This window comes from Orcinus orca, chromosome 17, assembly GCF_937001465.1.
Source record: "Orcinus orca chromosome 17, mOrcOrc1.1, whole genome shotgun sequence".
NCBI lineage: Eukaryota > Metazoa > Chordata > Mammalia > Artiodactyla > Delphinidae > Orcinus > Orcinus orca.
The window spans coordinates 22,275,010-22,298,699 of NC_064575.1; the positions used below are offsets into that span (position 1 = coordinate 22,275,010).

The window sequence follows — 23,690 nt, forward strand, 5'->3', positions numbered from 1 at the left end:
CACTTAATCACAAAGACCCTTAAATGCTAATTCACTTCTGGCTTCTAAACCTTTGTGTGAATTTCTCTTTGGGCCAACTCTAACTCAGAATCATACAGGGATGGGAATTCTTCAAAACATAGTTTCAGCTTAGTTAAATGAACATAGTCAACACAAGCCGTTATTCTCTCTCTCTCTCTTTTTTCCCTTAAGTCTAAGTATTATTAAAGCAGTTTCCAGCCCTGAGCTTTACTAATTGCAACATTCAGCAGCCTTTGGAGTCTAGTTCCAACTATATTTTCTTTGGTGGGTAGAGAGAAGGCAAGAGAAATTATAAAATGGAAGAATACAGAAATCTTGCAAATTAGAAAACTAATAGAGCATTTCTGTACAAAATCTTGTGGCACATTTGATGTTATGTGGAGTGGAACTATGAACATTTAGGGAAAGTATATTTTTACTGCATCTTAGAAATGTAAAAGTTAGCCATTTTATAATGATAGTATGAGTCATTCTGGACATTATGAAGACTGCAATATATTTGCCAATGCATGATTCTTCCATTTACGACTGTTATGCAATAGCAATAACAGGCAGTCAACACAAAGGAATTGCAGTTATTCACCTTCCAGATGAAAGGAAGAAAGAATTAAAGTTCTCTTTTTATTAAAAAATAAAAATGAAAAAAGACTATCATCAAGGCAAAGAAAACTTTCACAAATCTGTTGAGCTAGCCCAAATTTATGTAACAGCAAATTAGTATAGGACCTTATCCAATTGAAATTAAAATTAAACATAATTACAACATAACTTGGATGTTTCTCCTGAGAATTACTCTTTTGATATTAAAATACTAAAGATAAGACAACATAAATGGAGAGTTTTTGCTGAATTTTTTCAGATCCCCTCAGATCTAGGTGAGTAGATCAATATTAGCGAGGTGATCTTTGAGATATTTTCTAGGACACCTGGACTGGAAGTCAGAGGTTTTTGAACTTAGTCCTGACTCTGACAAGCTGTGTGATCTTGGATAAGTCTCTTAACCTCTCTGAAGATTGGTTTTCTCACAAGCAAAATTAGCTATTTTGATAATATATCTTCTAAAGAAGTATGTCCAATGGAGATATGTGAGACACATATGCTATTTTAAATTTTCTAGTAGTTGCATTTAAAAATGTAAAAAGATGAACTAAATTAATAATATATTTTATTTAACCCTATATATCCAAAATAACATCAATTTCAACATATAATCAACACACAAAATTAATGATAGTATATTTTACATTTTTTGCTCTGCAATCTGGTGTGTATATTACACTTACAGTGCAACTAATTTTGGAAGCTAAATTTCATTGGAAAAACTTGATCTGTATTTAGATAAAACATAAGTATAGCTGAAAAAGTAGATTCATATGCTGAAGTTGTTCCAAACATACTTAAATTTTTCTAATAACTAAAGCAACTGTCAGTTTTAAAATTTCAATTCAATTCAATTCAATTCCAACTTAAATTAAAAACCCATTCCCTCAGTTACATTAGCCACATTTCAACTACTCAGTGTCCTTATGGAGCTTCCGACTACTCTATTGGACAGTGTAGTTCTAAAATCTCTGCTACCTCTCCTTTTACCTCTGTGAAGCTCTTCCGGAATGCTTTAAAAAAATTGACTGGATTCTCTCTGTAATTTCAGGAATGTACTGAATATGAAGGGAGACATAATTCCTTGTGCCACCTTCCTCCACCGAGGTACTGTTTCTTATGGATAAAGTTCATAAATTCTCTTGTTTTATCTTGCCTGCTGATGGAAACATTTTCATTTTGGTGAGCTTCGTGAAAATTATTAAATAAGGAAAAACAAACAGAAAAACCCTTTCCATTCTGTCTTTGACAGATACATTAAGGAATAGTTACTTCTCTTACTACTTTAGTATGAAATTTATTAAATGCATAGAAATATATTCATGGTGGTGTTGCATGAAAAGGCAAAGGAGAAACATAAATATCTACCAATCAGAGAAAAGATATGTAAAATGCAGTATCTACATGCATTGCGTTATCATACATAAGTCAAAAGCAATCAATTCAATTTCCATAAATTAATTAGGATCCAACGGTATGTGCAGAAACATGAAATCATATGAAAGACTTAGGAGGAAGAATTAAAAGCAGGATACAATTTTAAAATGCATATGCCAAACAATATTGTGGGTTGTTTAAAGAAACACACACACACACACACATACACACATACTTATATAGATGATAGTTTGGAATAATTCGATGCAGAAAAATGGCTGCTTACAGGAACAGGGGCTGGATTGGACTGAGGATTGGGGACACAAACAACATGCCTACAAAGCAAAAGAATATGAGATTGTGCTACATAACAAGAAAGAGGATCATATCAGTATCTTTCTAATTCTGTGCATTTATCATCTTTATATAATTTAAAATATATGAAGGGCTTGGCTATCTCAGTTGGTAGAGCACAAGACTCAAAATATGTGACAAAAGCCCTATAATGGGAATGTTATATATTTGAAATCCCTCAGGAGTTTATACTCTAGCTAAGGAGAGACACACATACACAAAAAGTTACGATTCTGTGTGCTAATTGAAAACTATGACATAGTTTACAAATGTCTCTTTAATGGAGCTTTGGAAAAAATAGAAGATAAATATATTATATATAAAGTGTATAATATATAAATATATAAATCTCTTTCTAATATTTTTAAATAACACATTTAGCTAGCATAATGACCATATTATTGTCCTACACATAATTATTAATAACAAGAAACAATGAGAGGGAGAAACCCAACATTTTGTGAAGCTCTTTTATGTGCCAGCCAGACTGTGTACTTGTTATTTTATGGACTAGTATCATATTTATCATATTTTTCTTTTCAGTGACCTCATAATAATAAGGCAAACGTTATTATTCCCATTTTGTGCATGAGAAAGCTAGAGCCTGGGGAGGTTGAGAAATGTGCTCAGTGTCATCAGTCTGTTTGTGAGGCATGACAATACATAAGTGTCACTCTGGAACCTGTGTCTTCCCAGACGCACTACAATAACTCCACAATAAAATTAATGTCTCTGCTTCTGAACAAGAAATGATAGGAAGTCCATTCCTTTTAAAAGCAGTTAAATATGGTATAGAAAGTTCTGATCAAAGGAAAATTAAGACTACCATAGAATCACTGCCCTTTTCTCCAACCCAAAACGTTTCAAGGATGCTTCCTTAATTCTCAGCACACCTGCCCCTTCCTCCACTTCAGCCTCAAGGTCAGTCACTTCATTAGTCCAGTCCTTGGTCCCTTTCTACCTTGATTATTGATTTATCTTTCTGATTGATTTCCCTCCTTAAAATGGCCACCCCCTTTATTCATGTTTAAAAGTGCTGATAGAGTGATCCACGTAAAATGCATAAAGCACCACGTCCTTCCTCTGCTTAAATCATCTCAGAGGTTTTCCTTCAGAACAAAATTCAAGCTATGTAGATTAAAAGAAAGGCTCCTCAACACATAAATTTCTTTCTACTTCTATTTTCTCTCCTGAGAATCATTATTTCGATCTTTTCTATCTCATAATTCAACTTTTGCTCTTCAAGGTATATTTGAGTAACACCTCCCCAGGAAGCCTCCTCTGCCCTGACCCGGTAGGACAGATGGTGAGTCCTTTTCCTCTGTGCTTTCCATCCTTTTGCACATGTTTTTATCACACTGTGTTGTAATTGTTTTATTCACTGGTACATCTCTCCCATTGTCTAAATTTTTATGTTTTTCATTGTCATTCTCAGAAATTAGCACAGTGCCTGATTAAGAGCTCAGTAAATGTTTCTTGAATGGTGAAATTAATTTAATGGGATGTAATCTAAATATAAACTGAGGTTCCCCCCACCTATATTTGTCAAGGTTCTTCCTCTCAGATCCATCACCCTCATTACCTTTCCTCCCAACATACATGTGACTTCAGGAAGAGAAGGGAGTTGTTTTTCATCATATGACTCTTACTTTCTCCTGCTCTCCTTTGCTCGGTCTTTTATAGGATTGTGATGGTGGTTTACAGGGCAGGGGTAGGAAAGAGAGATTGGGATTCTGGTTGGTGATGTCAGTGCTATTTGTGTTGTCTGTTCGGAATTCCTAACGAAAGAGCAACCCTTAGTTATTTTTATAATTTAGAATGCTTAACATATCATTTTCTTCAACTGGGTGCAGTGGGGAAAATTCCATTCTATATGCTATTATGCTGCAGTCCTATATACAGCTATAGTCTCTGTTCTCAAATGGGAGCTTACCCACTTTGCTTGAAGTACCATTCCCAGGGATTGTGGTTTTTAAATTTGTTCTCCAATACCGGGGTCTACCCAGGATTATCCTTGCCTCCTAATCTGCGCAAGATTTTTTGATATGCTACAAACTATAAACCAAATGGAACTTTAACATTCTCAATACACTGTAATAAAATATTATAGGATGAGTAAAGAGTAGAGGCAGAACTAGTTATACACTAGAACAAGTTAAGAAACGCAGGTAGAGGTTACAGTTTTCATTTATCCCACTAGTTATTTCTACCACTAGGTATGCTGGTTTATTTATGACTTCCTTCATTACAGTACTCAGTCATTTCCCTTAGCTTTAGGCTAGGATCTTGATTGATTAAGGTTCTTTGTCTTGTGAGGGGATCCAATTTTTCATTCCTGAGGAATTTATGCCCTTAGTGCTTCTTATTGAATAAAATTACAACTGTCTTTGGTAAAATTTTTCACTAATCAAAACAGTGGAAGAAGTGTGCAGGGGACTCAAGTTTCCCCCTTATGCTTTCCTGCTCTATCCTTGAAGGTCAGGTTTAATTGCCTCAGCCAGTACAATTTATGCCAGTTCTCTTAATCATACATTGGACATGGCCAGATTTCAATTCAGTGAAACCAAAACAAAATAAATTATCTTGTAGGAATGGTTCTTCCCTTGGCTTCTTAAATCTCCATAATAAAAGAAACAACCTCAACATAATAAATGCCATATATAAAAATTCTGTAGCTAACATACTTAAAGGGGAAATACTAAAAGATTTTCTCTAAGGTCAAGAATAAGACAAGGATGCCCACTTTCACCATTTCTGTTCAAAATGTACTGGAAGTCCTACCCAAAGCAATCAGGCAAGAAAAAATATAAACTAAAAGGCATTCAAATTGGCAAGAAAGAAGTGAAATTATCTCTGTTCACAGATAAGAAATCTTATATGTAGAAAATCCTGAAGATTCCACACACACACCAAAAACATTACAACTGTTAAACAAATTCAACAAAGTGGCAGAATACAAAATCAACATGAAAAAAAATCAGTTGAATTTCTATACACTAGCAGTGAATAATCAGAAAAGAAAATTAAGAAAATAATTCCATTTACAATAGCATAAAAAAGGATAAAATACTTAGGAATAAACTAAACCAAGGAGGCAAAAAATTTGTACACTGAAAACTAGAAAATATTGCTGAAAGAAATTAAAGAAGACAACAATAAACAGAAAGACATTTTGTGTTCATGGAGTGAAAGAAATAATATTAAGATGATAATAGTACTCAAAGCAATCTTCAGATTCAATGTAATCCCTATCAAACTACTAAGAATGTTTTTGCAGAAACAAAAAAATCCATCTTAAAATTCTATGGAAGCTTAAGGAACCCCAAAGGGCAAAGACAGTCTTGAAAAAAGGGAACTAATTTGAAGATTTCACACCACCTGATTTTGAAAGTTACTACAAAACTACAGTAATTAAAGCAGTGTGGTACTGGCGTAAAGGCAGAAATCTGGCCATGTCCAATGGAGTAGAATGAAGAACCCAGATATAAACCCTCACACATATGGTCAAATGACCTTTGATAAGGATATCAAAACCATTCAATAGGGAAAGGACAGCCTCTTCTTCAACAAATGGTGTAGGGAAAGCTGGCTATTCACATGAAGAAAAAAAAAACAGAGTTGGATCCTTTCCTTATACTGTATTGAAAGTCAACTGAAAATGGATCAAAGGCCTAAATATAAGAGTTAAAACTATAAAACTCTCTGAAGAAAACATAAGGCAAATCTTCATGATCTTGGATTTGGCAATGATTCCCTGGATAAATGACAGAAGCACAGGCAACAAAAGAAAAATATAGGTAAATTAGGCTACATCAAAAAGGACATTATCAACAGAGTGAAAAAGCAAACCACAGAATGAGAGAAAATATTTGCAAATCATATGTCTGATAAGGGATTGATATCTAGAATATATAAAGAGCTCTTAGGTCTCAACATTTCTCCAAGGAAAATATATAAATGGCCAATATGCACATGAACAAACTTAACATTGCTAATCATTAGGGAAATATAAATTAGAACCAAAATGAAATATAATTTTATACCCATTAAGGTCACTATTATTAAAAAAAAAAAAAAAACAAACCCAAAACAGAAATAGCAATTGTAGGAGAGGATGTAGGTTAGGAAAAATTGGACCTTTGTACACTCATGGTGGGAACGTAAAATGGTGCAGCTGCTGTGGAAAACAGTGTGGTGGTTCCTCAAACTTTTAAAAATAGAATTGCCAAATGATGCAGCAATTCCGCTTCTGGGTATAAACCCAAAATAAATGAAAGCAGACCCTCAAAGAGATATTTGTACACCCATGTACATAGCAGCATTATTCTAGGTAACCAAAAGGTAGAAGCAGGCCACATGTTCATCGACAGATGAATGGATAAACAAAATACGGTATATACATACTATGAAATACTATTGTCTTAAAAAGAAAGAAAATTCTGACCCATGGTACAACATGAATGAAACTTGAAGAATGGACAAATCCTATATGATTCTACTTTTATGAGGTACCTCGAATAGTCAAATTCATAGAAACAGAAAGTAAAACAGTGATTGCCAGAGACTGAGGGGAAGAGAAAGTGAGGAGTTATTGTTTAATGGGCATAGAGTTTCAGCTTGGGAAAATAAAGCCCCGGAGAGGGATGGTGGTGACAGTTACACAATGTAAATGTATTCATGTCACTGAACTGTATGCTTAAAAATGGCTAAAATGCTGAATTTTATGCTATGTATATTTTACTACAATAAAAAATAAAACAAAATGACTTCTGTAACAGAAGAGTTCAGAGTCTTAGAGATATGAAACCATTAAGTGTAACTATGAACATATTATAGATTGATGGATTCTAACTAATAGTAGTAGACACTATATCCTGCAATTGAGCACCCAGTTCTGAAGAATTTTGACTTTCAGTATTCTGCAGCTTGGTCTTCAATTATTATTTTCCTTGTTATCTAAAGTTAGTGTTTTTAGATAATGGGGGAATAAAATAAGATCAGGGAATCCCACTGACACTTCCTCATTGCTTTACTTCTTTCAATGTGAAATTTATGAGTGATAATATTAAGATGCATAAAGCTAATACTAAGACATGGTGGTCCTGTTGCAGAATTACAAATGGAGGATGTTAATTAAAATCAGATTCGTTAAAGGGTGTATGCTGGAAATGACAAATTGCTGCCCAGTCTTCATCTAAAGACTGCTTGAGTTAATCTGCTTTACACCAGCAGCTGACACATCTGTTGAAGGCAGATGCCACCTTGGGAACCTGGAATTGGTGGCGCAGTTAACAAATTCAACTCCCAGCCGAGGCAGCAGCCTGCATAGCTTATCTCTAAGCTTGGTGGAACATGTGTTGAAAATCCCTGAAAAAACAGACAGACCCCTGAAGTAGGAGTCATCAGTATTTCAAGCACGGCTCTGCTACTGGGACCATCAGGAAATCACTCACTCCCTCTGAGTTGAATTTCCTCATCTGTAAATCAAGGTTGTTTTTGCCCATCCTTTTCATTTCTAAAAGCCCATGATCGACTACTGATCCACCCCCATATATTAGGAATCTTAAAGTGGTTCATGGAATAATAGTAGTGAGGCAACCAGGCTGATCCATAGATTTTTGTGGGACTAGGAATAAATCCATCCAAAATATTTTAAACTCTTTAAGAGAAAGATACACTTGGTATATATATAGAAACATTTAACTATAAAACCAATGAATGCTGATGATGACTCTGCTTTGATTTAGGGGCTTGAATACATGTATAAAAGCAGGTTTTATTTACATTATTCTCTGTACTTGATTGTCTTATTACATATAAATAATGCTCTCTTCCTTTTTGATGCAATGATTGAACAGACCTCATAGAGGAGAATGAGAATTTATTCTTCCCTTTTGTCCAAATGGGTTCGAGGATGGTGACACATCTCTCTCCAGCTAATGCTCTCTTTGATCCTTTTCCATAAAAGACTTCCCACTACCTAATCATCTTCAGGGTCTCCTGATCGTTCAGTTTGGTCTTTCACTCAATGCCTTGCATTCAGTTCTCACTTTGGTACCTGCCCATATTTGTGGTCAAATCCCACCCATGCCCACATTCAAATAGCACTTTCAGGAAAGCCAGACTGGTTCACTCTATCTCCACGTGCCACAATGGGGAGGTAGGAAGGATCTCTAAGCACTTTGTTTACTGGACCTTTCTTCTCTTTTGGGGGATGGCTACAGAACAAAAGCGTTTCTCTTTGTTCATTCTCTTTGTTTTAGGGGTACACTTTCTATAATACCACCAAAGTCTATATCAACAGCAGAAATAGTAGCACAATGAAAACTTTTTTTCTTTCTGTGCATATAATTCCAAATAATGGTGAATGACATCACTGGAATCATATCCAGCAAAATTTGCAATCATAAGACCTGACTTCAAGTGCATTGGCTTTGCTATTTATTAATTCCAAGCCCTTAGGGAAGTATTTAGCCTCTGTTAAATACCTTGATTCTGTGGTTTCCTTGGTGGGGTAGTGGTTAAGAATCTGCCTGCAATGCAGGGGACACGGGTTCGGTCCCTGGCTTGGGAAGATCCCCCATGCCGCGGAACAACTAAGCCCGTGCGCCACAACTACTGCAGCCCACGCGCTGTGCTCCGCAATAAGAGAAGCCACTGCAATGAGAAGCCCGTGCACCGCAACGAGGACTCAACGCCACCAAAAAAAAAAAAAAAAAAAGACTTAGATTCCGTTTCTTCATCTTTTAATGGAGAATTAACTGATAATGACTAGAAAGAATCTATTAAAAATTTCTAGCATGGTGTCTGGACCTGGATAAGCATCCAACAGATATTAATGGAAATCATCCTCCTTTGAGCTTATATTTCACAAATTGTTTATCTTTTCCTTACAAAATTATTTTTTTAACATCTTTATTAGAGTATAATTGCTTTACAATGTTGTGTTAGTTTCTGCTGTATAACTAAGTGAATCAGCTATATGTATACATATATCCCCGTATCCCGTCCCTCTTGTGTCTCCCGCTCACCCTCCCTATCCCACCCCTCTAGGTGGTCACAAACCACCAAACTGATCTGCCTGTGCTATGCAGCTGCTTCCCACTAGCTACTTTACATTTGGTAGTGTATATATGTCAATGCCACTCTCTCACTTCATCCCAGCTTACCTTTTCACCTCCCCGTGTCCTCAAGTCCATTCTCCACATCTGTCTTTATTCCTGTCCTGCCCCTAGATTCATCAGAACCACTTTTTTTTTTTTTTTAGATTCCACATACATGTGTTAGCAAACGGTATTTGTTTTTCTCTTTCTGACTTACTTCACTCTGTATGACAGTCTCTAGGTCCATCTACCTCACTACAAATATTTCAAATTTGTTTCTTTTTATGGCTGAGTAATATTCCATTGTATATTTGTGTCACATCTTCTTTATCCATTCATCTGTCGATGGACACTTAGGTTGCGTCCATGTCCTGGCTATTGTAAATAGTGCTGCAATGAACATTGTGACAAAGTTATTTTAATAGATAGGCTGCTTCGAAGCCTGGTATTTATTATAGCTGCGGCATAGGTGGGTAAATTGTTCTTTGCAAAAACTTAAAATCCCACTTCCTATCATAGTCATTATTTTGTACAGCTAGTATGAAAATTTTCCAACAAATGACAATAACTAATTGTGGACCGCTCTTTGTGGATATTAACCTTTTTATTGTAAAAAAATGTCTTGATTCTATTCTCTCCCTTTTTTTAATTCACTGCAGATTATGTCTGGAAGATGAATTTCATTAAATTAATGTTTTCACCCATGGACCATCCAAAACAATCCATATACCAGGGCCACACCCTGGGAAATTCTGATTCAGTGCCAGCTGATGTTTAGTAATACATAATTTGGAAATACTCCAGAAGCTATTATGATGTACATTTCTGATTAATAAGAGCTGAATTAAATCAGTGCAGGAGAGCATGGGCTATTACAAAGCTCAGCAGGTTTCTCAGTATCATTCTTGAGTTTTGGATTCTTGTGCATAGTTCCATAAAGATGAGAATAGAATTTTAATTGAGTTTATATTTCCATGGGAACAAGAAAACCAGTGCTCCTTCACGTTCCCAGTTATATCTATGAAAATGTATCCTATTGTTCACTCCAAACTGCTGCAATGCAGTGCACGCTACTGAAATGAATTTTCTGCTTTAAGTTACCCATAATAGAATACAGCTTGCGGGTTTGTAATTGTATCTGTGCGAGGTTTTCCATCTCCTTGGATTATCCTCACAGACAAAGAATTTTAGAGCTGATGTCCAGCACTCTGATTTTGCAAATAAAGTAATTGAAACCTATAGTGAATAATGATTTTGCCTAAGGTAACACAGCTGGGTGAAGTTTTTATCTGTTTTGGGTATACCACATGTAATTAACTCTTATTTTTCTTGCAGGGTGGAGGAACAAATACATTTTATAAAAAGCAGCAAAAAGGGAAATTGTCAAAGCACAACAGAACTGTCAGCAAACTTCAAAGAATCCAAGATATTTATTATACTCCACAGGTCATAATACTTTTCTGATTCCTTTCTTTTTCTACCAATCTTCTAATTAAAATAAAACCTACTGGCAATTTGTAAAGTGTAAAGCACAATGTAATACTGTTCTGTTTCTCTCTAGTCATAAAGAAGAACAACATCTTGTCAATCACCCTTCAATCACAACAGAGTAGTAGACAGAGAAACTTGGATTTTTTATTATTTTGTTTCTAACCAGTATGTTAAATTTGTAAAACACACATAAAATAATAATGGGATACTTGGCTTTAGAATCCAATTTATTTTTATATAGTTTTTCATAGACATTCTCACAAGATGCTTGTTGGAGAATGAGTTGTGAACAAAACAGATATAAGATGTTAATATCTTCTTTTCCTTTAGTTTTTTCCCTCTTTACATAATATTGAGTATATTCAAAAAAAGTTTATACCTGCTACCTAGTATAAAAAATAATAAGACAAACACCCATGAAACCACTGCCAGCTTAAAAAGTAGAAAATTACCATTATCTTTGAAATTTCTTATTTGTCCTACACTTACTCTATTATCCCTCCATTGGAAATAACAAATATACTGAATTTGGGGTTTATCATTCCTTTGTTTTTTTAGTAGTTCTATTATATTCAAGCAGACCTTGAGATATTGTGGGTTCAGTTCCAGACAAACCACAGTAAAATGACCATTACAATAAAGTGAGTCACATGAATTTTTTGTTTTCCCAGGGCATATAAAGGTTATGTATACACTAAGCTGTAGTCTATTAACTGTACAATAGCATTATGTCTAAAAATATACAAACCTTAATTTAAGAATACTTTATTGCCAGGAAATGCTAACCATTATCTGAGTCTTTAGTGAGTCATAATCTTTTTATTGGTGGAGGGTCTTGCCTTGATGATGATGGTTGCTGAGTGATCCGGGTGGTGTTGCTGAAGGTCAGGGTAGTTGTGACAATTTCTTAAAATAAGACAACAATGTTGTTATCTGTTAATGCCTGTTAATGTTAATATTTTGACTTCTCATGAATCATGAATGTTCTTAATGGCATCTAGAATAATGATCCTCTTCAGAAAGTTTTTAATTGACTTTGGCCAGATCCAACAGAGGAATCACTATCTATGGCAGTTATAGCCTTGCAAAATATATTTCTTAAATAATACGACTTGAAAGTCAAAATTACTCCTTGGTCCATGGGCTGCAGAATGGAGGTTGTGTTAGCAGGCATGAAAACAATATTAATCTCATTGTTCATCTCCATCAGACCTCTTAGGTGACCAGGAGCATTGTCAACGAGCAGTACTGATTTGAAAGGAATCTTTTTTTTTTTTTTTCTGAGCAATAGTTTTCAAGAGTGAGCTTAAAATATTCTGTAAACCATGTTGAAAACAGAAGTACTATCATCCAGGCTTTGTTGCTCCATTTATAGAGCACAGGTAGAGTAAATTTAGCATAATTCTTAAGGGCTCTAGGATTTTTCATATATGGTAAATAAGCATTGGCTTCAACCTAAAGTCAGCAGCCTCATTAGCCCCTAATAAGGGAGTCAGTGTGTTCTTTGACACTTTGAAGCCAAGCATTGACTTCTCCTCTCTAACTATGAAAGTTTTAGGTGACATCTTTTTCCAATATAAGGCTGTTTAATCTACATTGAAAATCTGTTGTTTAGTGTAGCTACCTTCATTCATTATCTTAGCTAGATATTTTGGGTAATGTGCTGCTGCTGCTACATCAACACTTGCTGCTTCACATTGCACTTTTATATTATGAAGATAACTTCTTCCTTAAACCTCATGAAGCAACCTCTCTTAGCTTCAAACTTTTCTTCTGCTGCTTCCTCACCTCTCTCAGTCTTCACAGAATGAATGCCCTCCTTAAGGGCAGATATTAGGTCTTACAAGTCTTAGTATTTATTTTATAATTCTTTACACTCATAATTTGCAGAGTTCATGGCACTTGTAAGGGTATAAACATATATCAGTTATCAGGTTATCTACAAATGAGAGTTTGCTATATATTGTGTATAAGTTAAATTTTTCTGGTAGAATTTTGACTAGATAATCAAGGAAAGAAATCAAGGTTAAAATATATCAGTGTATAAGGGAATAAACTATAAAGTTGCAACAAATAACCTAGTGCAACAAGTAACACATTCCTTCAAACTAAATCTTCCTTGAATTAATGTCATCTTACAATTATGGGAGACCAAAAATAATTTTTCCAAAAATTAGACACTTGGGGACTTCCCTGGTGGTCTAGTGGTTAAGAATCCACCTTCTAATGCAGGGAATGTGAGTTCAATCTCTGGTCAGGGAGCTAAGATCCCACATGCCACAGGGACAACTAATCCTGTGAGCTGCAACTACTGAGCCATGTGCTCTGGAGCCCATGCACCACAACTAGAGAGCCTGTGCACTGCAACTACTGTGTCTGTGCACTCTGGAACCTGTGCACCACAATTAGAGATTCCACACGCCACAACTACTGAGCCCAGACACTCTGGAATCCATGCGCTGCAACGACTGAGCCCTACTGAGCCCACGCACCACAACTAGAGAGAAGCCTGCATGCCACAACTAGAGAAGCCCATGTGCCACAACTACTGAACCCACATGCTCTAGAGCCTGTGCACCACAACTAGAGAGCCCGTGTGCCACAACTACTGAGTCAGCGTGCCGCAACTACTGAGCCCACGATCTGACACCTGCACACCACTAGTAGAGAGCCCATGCACCACAACTACTGAACCCATGCTCTCTGGAGCCCGTGTGCCACAACTAGAGAGAAACCCATGCACTGCAGCTAGAGAACCCTGCGTGCTGCAATGAAGATCCCGCAATGAAGACCCGATGCAACCAAATAAATAAATATATTTTTTAAAAAATGAGAGACATGTTTTGATGTGATAAATTATGAGGGTCGGAGCTGAATCACATTTATCCAAATTTGTAAACATATTGAAATAGTCCAACCAATGGTGTTCAGAATATTAAACTGTGGCATTAAAAAAATTGTTGCTTATCCAAAGTTATTGAGCATGATGATTGCAAAATCAAAGAAAGTTGTCTCCTGACAGTACAGAACTAATCCTGAGAACTCACTTCTTCTATGAGGTTTTTACAAATGGAAAATAAGGTGAAAGGAGAGAAAAGAAAGGAGAAGCGAATGGAGAAAGTTTTTTCTTTGTTTTTTGTTTTGGTTTGTTTTTAACTAGTGGGGGTCTAGGACTCTCAGGGCAAAATTAATGACTCACATTTTCTCCATTTTATCACAATGGATGATAATTTCATATGTATGCATGATTTTTTTCAATCTGTTCCATAACTGCAGTGTTTACTTCAGCTGTGTCTTCTGAAAGTGAAAAAATTTAAATAAAGCAGTAGTTTAAAAAGGCGTATTTCATTCAATTCATTTAAAAGCATTCCTTTGATTCTACAGATTGGGTGTTGCTGTTCAAAAGGAGAGAAAAACACTGGAACCTTAAGGGATGTTCATTCAAGAGCAGACAGTAGCTGATTTATCTTATCTCCCAAATGATATGGCTATTTCCACATGACACCAAATTAACTTTTGAAAAAGGGAGAAAAATCAGTCAATTACTTTTTTCTTTATAAATGAGATAAATCAAACACTCAGTGCATTTTTGTTTCCTGAAAGATTTATTTTCATTTGAGTTGTGTGATCAGTTAGTCAGAGTGTAGCAAAATTTCAAATTCTTACTAATGTATTTTGCTTCTGTGAAATTACAAATTTCTTCTCTTGTGAAGCTTTTCAATAGATGACAGTTTAATCTGTGACAAATCTGTGGCAAAGCAATCTGAAAATAATACTAAGATGGTGCCTGCACTTCAGAGTTTGAAAAGTTATACAAATTGGATATTTCAAAATTTATTATGCTGGCAACAACTCCATGGATCCATCTCATTTATTTATTTGTTTATTTATATCTTTAAGGCATAGCTCAGTACTCAGCACATAGTAAGTGTTTAATCTGTTCTTGTTGATAGTAGAGACTTTTTAAAAATATTCAATTTTATATCATGAATATTAGACCTTAAGGAAATAACTTCTGGAATACTGTATTGTGAGACAGTTTATCAGCTGAAGACATAAGTAGGATTTTGGTAAAGAAAGTTACTCTTACAAGGATTCTAATTAACATAGAAATTATATATAAATGAATCCAATATCTTCCATTGAAGAAACTGATAGGAAAATTAATATGAGTATTAAATAAAATATTCTTTCTGATTTAAATACAATAATCTTTGCCAGATGGAGGGCAGAAGTGAGATGGAGCTGAGAAGAGTGTACTATGTATTCTAAATAAAATTATCTATATTGAAGTATTTTTTTCTGGTGCTTTTAAAGTTGTGAATAAGGAGCTCTGAATAATGTACAGTTTTATATATATATATATATATATTTATATATTAGGATTTGCTTTCATTAGCTTCAAGAAACAAATTAGTTTGTATACACTGAGTTGACAACAAAGTGCTAAATTGCTGAAATATTCTGTGTTCAAACTAAAATTTCAGAACTTTAAAAAAAATCTTTAAAATTATTTATAAACCTACAAATTGCTCATATGTGCTTATTTTCTAGAGAGTTTTTCCTCTAAAACAAGTATCTGAGCTAATTGTTAAAATTGTTTTGTTCTTTTAGGTGAGAATTAAGTAACTGATACTCTAAGTAAGAAAAATGTTTTAGTAGATATAACTTAGTTAAATATATTATTTTCTATACATTAATTTTGAATAATTAGTACCTGATTACTTAAGTTATAGTTTCAAGTTTTAGAGGGTGAATAAACCTCTCTTAAAAGGTATATTTGTAAATTAAAAAATCTTAAAGGAAGCAAATATAATACTTAACATTCTAATCATTATGAGGATTGCCTTTCTGGGTTTCTACTCACCCCACCTCCCAGGAAAAAGCAAACCACTAGAGGAAATCATGAAATCACAAAGGAAAAGAGAAAGAGAGGGAGAAAGGAACAATTTCAAAAGGAATTACAAAGCAACCAGAAAATAATTTTTAAAATGGCAATAGTAAGTCCATACCTATCCATTAATAGCTTGAAATGTAAACAGACTGAATTCTGCAATCAAAAGACATAGGAAGCCCAAATGGATTAAAAACAAAACAAAACAAAACAGAAAACAGGATACAATTATATGCTTCCTACAAGAGACTCACTTCAGCTTTAAGGACACACATAGACTGAAAGTGAAGTAATGGGAAAAGATATTCCATGCAAATAGAAACCAAAAGAAAGCAAGGATAGCTATACTTACATCAGACAAAATGGACTTTAAGCCAAACTATAACAAGCGACAATGAAGATCAATATATTATGATAAAAGGGTCAATTCATCAGAAGGATATAACATTTGTAAATATTCATAAAGCCAACATAGGAGCACCTAAATATCAATATATAAAGCAAATATTAACATCTGAAGGGAGAAATAAGTAGCAATACAACAATAGCAGGGGATATTTTAAAATTAATTTTTATTGGAGTATAGTTGATTTACAATATTGTAATAACTTCTGCTATTCAGCAAAGTGAATCAGTTATACATATATATATATATATATATCTCCAATCTTTTTTCAATTATTTTCCCATATAGGTCATTATAGAGTATTAGGTAGATTTCCCTGTGCTATGCAGTAGGTCTTTATTAGTTATCTATTTTATATATAGTAGTGCATATATGTCAATCTCAATCTCCCAATGTATCCCTCCCCATCCCCTTACCCCAACCCCCACATAACCACGTTTGTTTTCTACATCTGTGACTCTACTTCTGTTTCGTAAATAAGTTTACTTGAATCATTTCTTTAGATTCCACATATAAGTGATATCATATGATATTTGTCTTTCTCTGTCTGACTTACTTTACTTGGTATGATAATTTCCAGGTCCGTCCATGTTGCCACAAATGGCATTATTTCATTCTCTTTAATGGCTGAGTAATATTCCATGTATATATGTTAATACATCTCCTTTATCCATTCATCTGTAGATGGACATTTAGGTTGCTTCCTTGTCTTGGCTATTGTAAACTGTGCTGCAATGAACATAAGGGTGCATGTATCTTTTTGAATTATGGTTTTCTCCATACATATGCCCAGGAGTGGAATTTTTGGATCATATGGTAGCTGTATGTTCAGTATTTTAAGGAACCGCCACACTGTTCTCCATAGTGTCTGTATCAATTTATATTCCCACCAACTGTGTAGGAGGGTTCCCTTTTCTCCACACCCTTTCCAGCATTTATTGTTTGCAGATTTTTTAATGATGGCCATCCTGACTGTTTTGAGGTGATGCCTTATTGTAGTTTAGATTTGCATTTCTCTAAAAATTAGTAATGTCACACTTCTTTTCATGTGCCTCTTGGCCATCTGTATGGCTTCTTTAGAGAAATGTCTATTTAGATCTTCTGCTCATTTTTGGATTGGGTTGTTATGTTTTGTTTTTTAATATTGAGCTACATGAGCTGTTTGTATATTTTGGAGATTAATCTCTTGTCAGTCGCTTCATTTGCAAATATTTTCTCCCATTCTGTGGGTTGTCTTTTCATGTTGTTTATGGCTACCTTTGCTGTGCAAAAGATTTTAAGTTTCATTAGGTTCCATTTGTTTATTTTTGTTTTTATTTTCATTACTCTAAGAGGTGGATCAAAAAAGATCTTGCTGCGATTTATGTCAGAGAGTGTTCTGCCTATCTTTTCCTCTAAGAGTTTTATGGTATCTGGTATTACATTTAGATCTTTAATCCAGTTTGAGTTTATTTTTTTGTAAGGAGTAGGGAGTGTTCTAATTTCTTTCTTTTATATGTAGCTGTCCAGTTTTCCTAGCACAACTTATTGAAGAGGCTGTCTTTTATCCATTGTATATTCTTGCCTCCTTTGTCAGAGATTAGGTGACCATAGGTGGGTGGATTTATTTCTGGACTTTCTATTCTGTTACATTGATCTGTATTTCTCTTTTTGTGCCAGTATCATACTGTTTTGATGACTGTAGCTTTGTAGTATAATCTGAAGTTGGGGAGTCTGATTCCTCTAGCTCCATTTTTCTGTTTCAAGATTGCTTTGACTATTTGGGGTCTTTTGTGTTTCCATACAAATTGTAAAATGTTTTGTTTTAATTCTGTGAAAAATGAATAGCAGGGGATTTTAATACCCATTTCAACAATGGATAAATCATCCAGACAGAAAATCAATTTTAAAAAATTCGATTTGAAATACATATTAGACTAGATGGGCCAAAAAGACATATATAGAATATTCCATCCATTAACAGCAGGACACACATTCTTCTCAAATGTACATGGAAGATTCTTTAGGATAGATCATATATTAGACCACAGAAAAAACTTAATAAATTTAGAAAAGTTTGAAATCATATCAAGCATTTTTTCTGACCACAGTGATATGAAACTAGAAATCAGTTATAAGAAGAAAACTGGAAAATTCACAAATAAATGGAAATTAAACAACATGCTACTGAAAAACTAATGGTTCAAATAAAAATCAAAAAATAAATTAAAAAAAATTATTTTGAGACAAATGAAAATGGAAACATACATACCAAAACTTATGGGATGCAACAAAAGCAGTTCTTTGAGGGGATTTTACAGTGATAACCACCTACATTAAGAAAAAAGAAAGATCTCAAGTAAACAACCAACTTTATATCTGAAGGAACTAGAAAAAGAAGAACAAAGAAACAGAGACTAAAACACTTTATAGATTGATTACTAATAAGGAGATTGAATCAGTAATAAAAACCTTCCAACAAACAAAAGTCCACAATCTGATGGCTTCACTGATGAATTCTACCTAAAATTTAAAGAACTATCACTAACCATTCTCAAACTCCCCCAAAAAATAGAAGAGAAGGGAACACTTCCAATCTTATTTTATGCGATCTTTATTTAAAAAGAGAAAAAAACTTTGAAAACATAACTCAAATAATTAGTTTGATCAACTACACTTGAAAGTGTAGCATTTATTTCATATTCTGGTTGTTTGGTTATCTTACTAGATTTTTCTATTTAAAACTGAAAAAAAAAATTGTACAACAAAATATAACTACATTTTAGATCTTATTTTCTTTCATCCCTCTTCCCTGTGTATATATGTATTTATATGGTAAAGAATATGTATACTTGTAATTAAATGTGTATGTAATATGTATATTAAAATTATATACATATAATTTTTAAAGAATTTTATTGAGATATGATATGACACACAAAATCTGTACATATTTGATGTATACAATTTTATGAGTTTGGATATATGCATATACCCATGAAACATTGCCATAATATATGCCATAAACATATACATCACCCCAAAAGTTTCCTCCTGCCTTTTGTATTTATTATTATTATTACTTTTTGTGATTAAAAAATCATTTAATGTAAGATCTACCCTCTCAGCAAAATTTTAATTATACAATGCATATTATAAACTATAGGCACTATGCTGTATATTAGATCTTTAAGACTATTCATCTAATATAACTGAAACTTGGTACCCTTTGACTAATATCTCCCCATTTTCACTTTCTCCCAGCCTCTTGCAACCACCATTCTACTCCCTGCTTCTATGAATTTGAATATTTTAGATTTCTCATGTAAGTGGTAATGTGTGGCTACCCATTGCAATCACATGAGGTTTTATTATATTTTTTAAAAAATCAGTGATGTCTGAATACCACCCCCAGAGATTATGATGTATTTGATCTCAGGAACAAGGTAGACATCAAGTCCTCAGATAGTTCTAACACGTAGATAAAAAGAAAATACCGCTTTAGAAAAATACTCAGAGATGCATTTCTTGGCTTAAGAGATTACGAATTTGGTAGCTTGACACTTGTTTTCATATGTTTATGCCTGCTCAAGTTAAGGTAATTATGAGTGATACCAATTCTTATATTTTTTCATATAACATAAAATACATGAAGAAATTACACATTTGCCTTAAACAAGGAGAATATGAGTATATATAAAAATGAGGAAAAAGACCAAAATGTGAACTTGAATAAAATGAGAATTGATTTAATGTCTTCAGGTGTACTGAGGAACTCTTCCTCTGGCATGTTTAGAATTATTGTTTAAGTGACATAGTATTGTTGGCTCTAATAATCTTTAATAGAATAGAAGTGTTCACTTATGACTGATTCAGTTATTGCTGTTTTGCATGGATTCTTACACTTTATTTCAAGATCTACCAAGGTCGACTACTCAGGTATACATTTTCATTAGTGGCTTCCTTAGAGAATGTAGAAGCAATAATCAACAAGAGATCTCATCATGATTCATCAATATTAGAGATTTTCAATTACTTAAAATGTACACACTGAAAATGTCTGAGCCAAAAGAGAGAACGATGAAATCCTCTTTATCTGATTTTAAAATTCATATAGAAATACAAAGGACCCTAAATAGCCTAAATAATCCTGAAAAATAACAGATTTGAAAGTCTGACAATTTATTTCAAGACTTATTAAAAAGCTACTACTATAGACAAGAGTAATATTAACATAAACATAGATAAATAGATCTAGTGAATAGAATTGAGAGTCAAGAAATAGACATATATATAGTTAGTTAATTAGTTAATTTTTGACAAAGTTACAGAGGGAATTTAATGGAGAAAGAATTGTCTTTTCAACAAATGGTGTTGGAAAACTGAATATCCATATTCAAAAAAATTAATAAACTTGATCTATACCTCCTTCTCCTTATAAAAATTTACTAAAATGGTCCATAGAACTAAATATAAAATCAAAGAATATAAAATTTCTACAACAAAACATAAGAAAAAACCTTTATGACTTTGGGTTAGGCAGAGATTTCTTAAATATGACATCAAAAATATTAACCATAAAAGAAAAAGTGATAGATAGCACTTCATCAAAATTAAGAACTTGCTGTTTTACAAAAGATAGTGTTGAGAATGAAAGATAAGACATAAATTAGGAGAACAGATTTGCAAATCACATGCCTAAGAAAGAACTTGTAAACTATATTAAAAACTCACAAAACTCAAAAAGACACAAAAACCTAACACAAAATGGATAAAAGATTTAAATAGACTTTTCTTCAGAGAAGATATGCAAATATCAAATAAATGTATGAAAAAATGCTCAACATCATTAGTCATTAGGGAAATGAAAAATAAAATCACAATAAAATACCAGTATATACCTATTAAGAAATCAAAATTAAAAAGACTGACTACACCAAATGCAGGCTAGGAAGTGGAGCAACTGGAGCTCTCATACACTGGAGGTGGAAATGAAAAAGGATACAGCTACTTTAGAAAAGCTTGGAGAGATTCATAATGTTATTTATACTCTTACCATAAGACTCAACAATCTCACTCTTAGGCATTTACACAAGTGAAATGTAATTTTGTACTCTCACAAAAATCTGTGCACAAATATTTGAAGTGGCTTTATTCATAATTGCTCCAACTGGAAACCACCCAAATGGCCTTCATCTGGAGAATGGATAAAAAATTCTGGCACATCCATACAAAGGAATAAAACTGTTACTTAGTAATGTGTGAACTACTGATACAAAAGACAACATAGATGATTATTAAATGCATTATACTAAGTAAAAGAATCCAAAATCAAAAGGCTATATACTATGATTCCATTCTTTTTTTTTTTAACATCTTTATTGGAGTATAATTGCTTTACAATGTTGTGTTAGTTTCTGCTGTATAACTAAGTGAATCAGCTATATGTATACATATATCCCTGTATCCCATCCCTCTTGTGTATCCCTCCCACCCTCCCTATCCCACCCCTCTAGATGGTCACAAAGCACTGAGCTGATATCCCTGTGCTATGCAGCTGCTTCCCACTAGCTACTTTACATTTGGTAGTGTATATATGTCAATGCCACTCTCTCACTTCATCCCAGCTTACCTTTCCTCCTCCCCGTGTCCTCAAGTCCATTCTCTACGTCTGTGTCTTTATTCCTGTCCTGCCCCTAGGTTCATCAGAACCACTTTTTTTTTTTTTTAGATTCCATATATATGTGTTAGCATATGGTATTTGTTTTTCTCTTTCTGACTTACTTCACTCTGTATGACAGTCTCTAGGTCCATCAACCTCACTATAAATAACTCAATTTCATTCCTTTTTATGACTGAGTAATATTCCATTGTATAAATGTGCCACATCTTCTTTATCCCTTCATCTGTCAATGGATACTCTTAGGTTGCTTCCATGTCCTGGCTATTGTAAATAGAGCTGCAATGAACATTGTGGTAAATGACTCTTTTTGAATTATGGTTTTCTCAGGGTATATGCCCAGTAGTAGGATAGCTGGGTCATATGGTAGTTCGATTTTTAGTTTTTTAATGAACCTCCATACTGTTCTCCATAGTGGCTGTATCAATTTATATTCCCACCAACAGTGAAAGAGGGTTCCCTTTTCTCCACACTCTCTCCAGCATTTATTGTTAGTAGATTTTTTTGATGATGGCCATTCTGACTGGTGTGAGGTGATACCACAGTGTAGCTTTGATTTGCATTTCTCTGATGAATACTGATGTTGAGCATGCTTTCATGTGTTTGTTGGCAATCTGTATATCTTCTTTGGAGAAATGTCTATTTAGGTCTTCTGCCCATTTTTGGAATGGGTTGTGTGTTTTTTGATATTAAGCTGCATGAGCTGCTTGTAAATTTTGGAGATTAATCCTTTGTCAGTTACTTCATTTGCAAATATTTTCTCCCATCCTGAGGGTTGTCTTTTTGCCCTGTTTATGCTTTCCTTTGCTGTGCAAAAGCTTTTTTTTTTTTTTTTTTTGCTGTAGTAGGCCTCTCACTGTTGTGGCCCTCTCCCGTTGCAGAGCACAGGCTCTCGACGCGCAGGCTCAGCGGCCATGGCTCATGGGCCCAGTCGCTCCGCGGCACGTGGGATCTTCCCGGACCGGGGCACGAACCCGTGTCCCCTGCTTCGGCAGGCGGACTCTCAACCACTGCGCCACCAGGGAAGCCCTGTGCAAAAGCTTTTAAGTTTCATTATGCCTCATTTGTTTATTTTTGTTTTTTTTTCCATTTCTCTAGGAGGTGGGTCAAAAAAGATCTTGCTGTGATTTATGTCATAGAGTGTTCTGCCTATGTTTTCCTCTAAGAGTTTTATAGTGTCTGGCCTGACATTTAGGTCTTAATCCATTTTGAGTTTATTTTTGTATATGGTGTTAGGGAGTGTTCTAATTTCATTCTTTTACATGTAGCTATCCAGTTTTCCCAGCACCACTTATTGAACAGGCTGTCTTTTCTCCATTGTATGTCATTGCCTCCTTTGTCAAAGATAAGGTGACCATATGTGTGTAGGTTTATCTCCGGGCTTTCTATCCTGTTTCACTGATTTATATTTCTGTTTTTGTGCCAGTACCATACTGTCTTGATTACTGTACCTTTGTAGTATAGCCTGAAGTCAGGGAGCCTGATTCCTCCACCTCTGTTTTTCTTTCTCATGATTGCATTGGCTATTCAGTGTCTTTTGTGTTTCCATACAAATTGTGAAATTTTTTGGTCTAGTTCTGTAAAAATGCCATTGGTAGTTTGACAGGGATTGCACTGAATCTGTAGATTGCTTTGGATAGTACAGTCATTTTCACAATGTTGATTCTTCCAAGCCAAGATCATGGTATACCTCTCCATCTGTTTGTATCATCTTTAGTTTCTTTCATTAGTGTCTTATAGTTTTCTTCATACAGGTCTTTTATCTCTATATGTAGGTTTCTTCCT

General features: G+C 34.3%; 1 long non-coding RNA gene across 1 annotated transcript in view; it reads left to right on the plus strand.

The window, feature by feature from the left end:
- The window catches only part of LOC117203798 (uncharacterized), a 153,078-nt gene extending 142,094 nt beyond the window's left edge, over nucleotides 1-10,984 (plus strand). The window contains exons 4-5 of the long non-coding RNA XR_004486696.2: nucleotides 1,673-1,728; nucleotides 10,791-10,984. This is a non-coding gene — a long non-coding RNA (uncharacterized LOC117203798). The remainder of the gene's footprint in view (nucleotides 1-1,672; nucleotides 1,729-10,790) is intronic.
- Nucleotides 10,985-23,690: the final 12,706 nt, after the last annotated feature.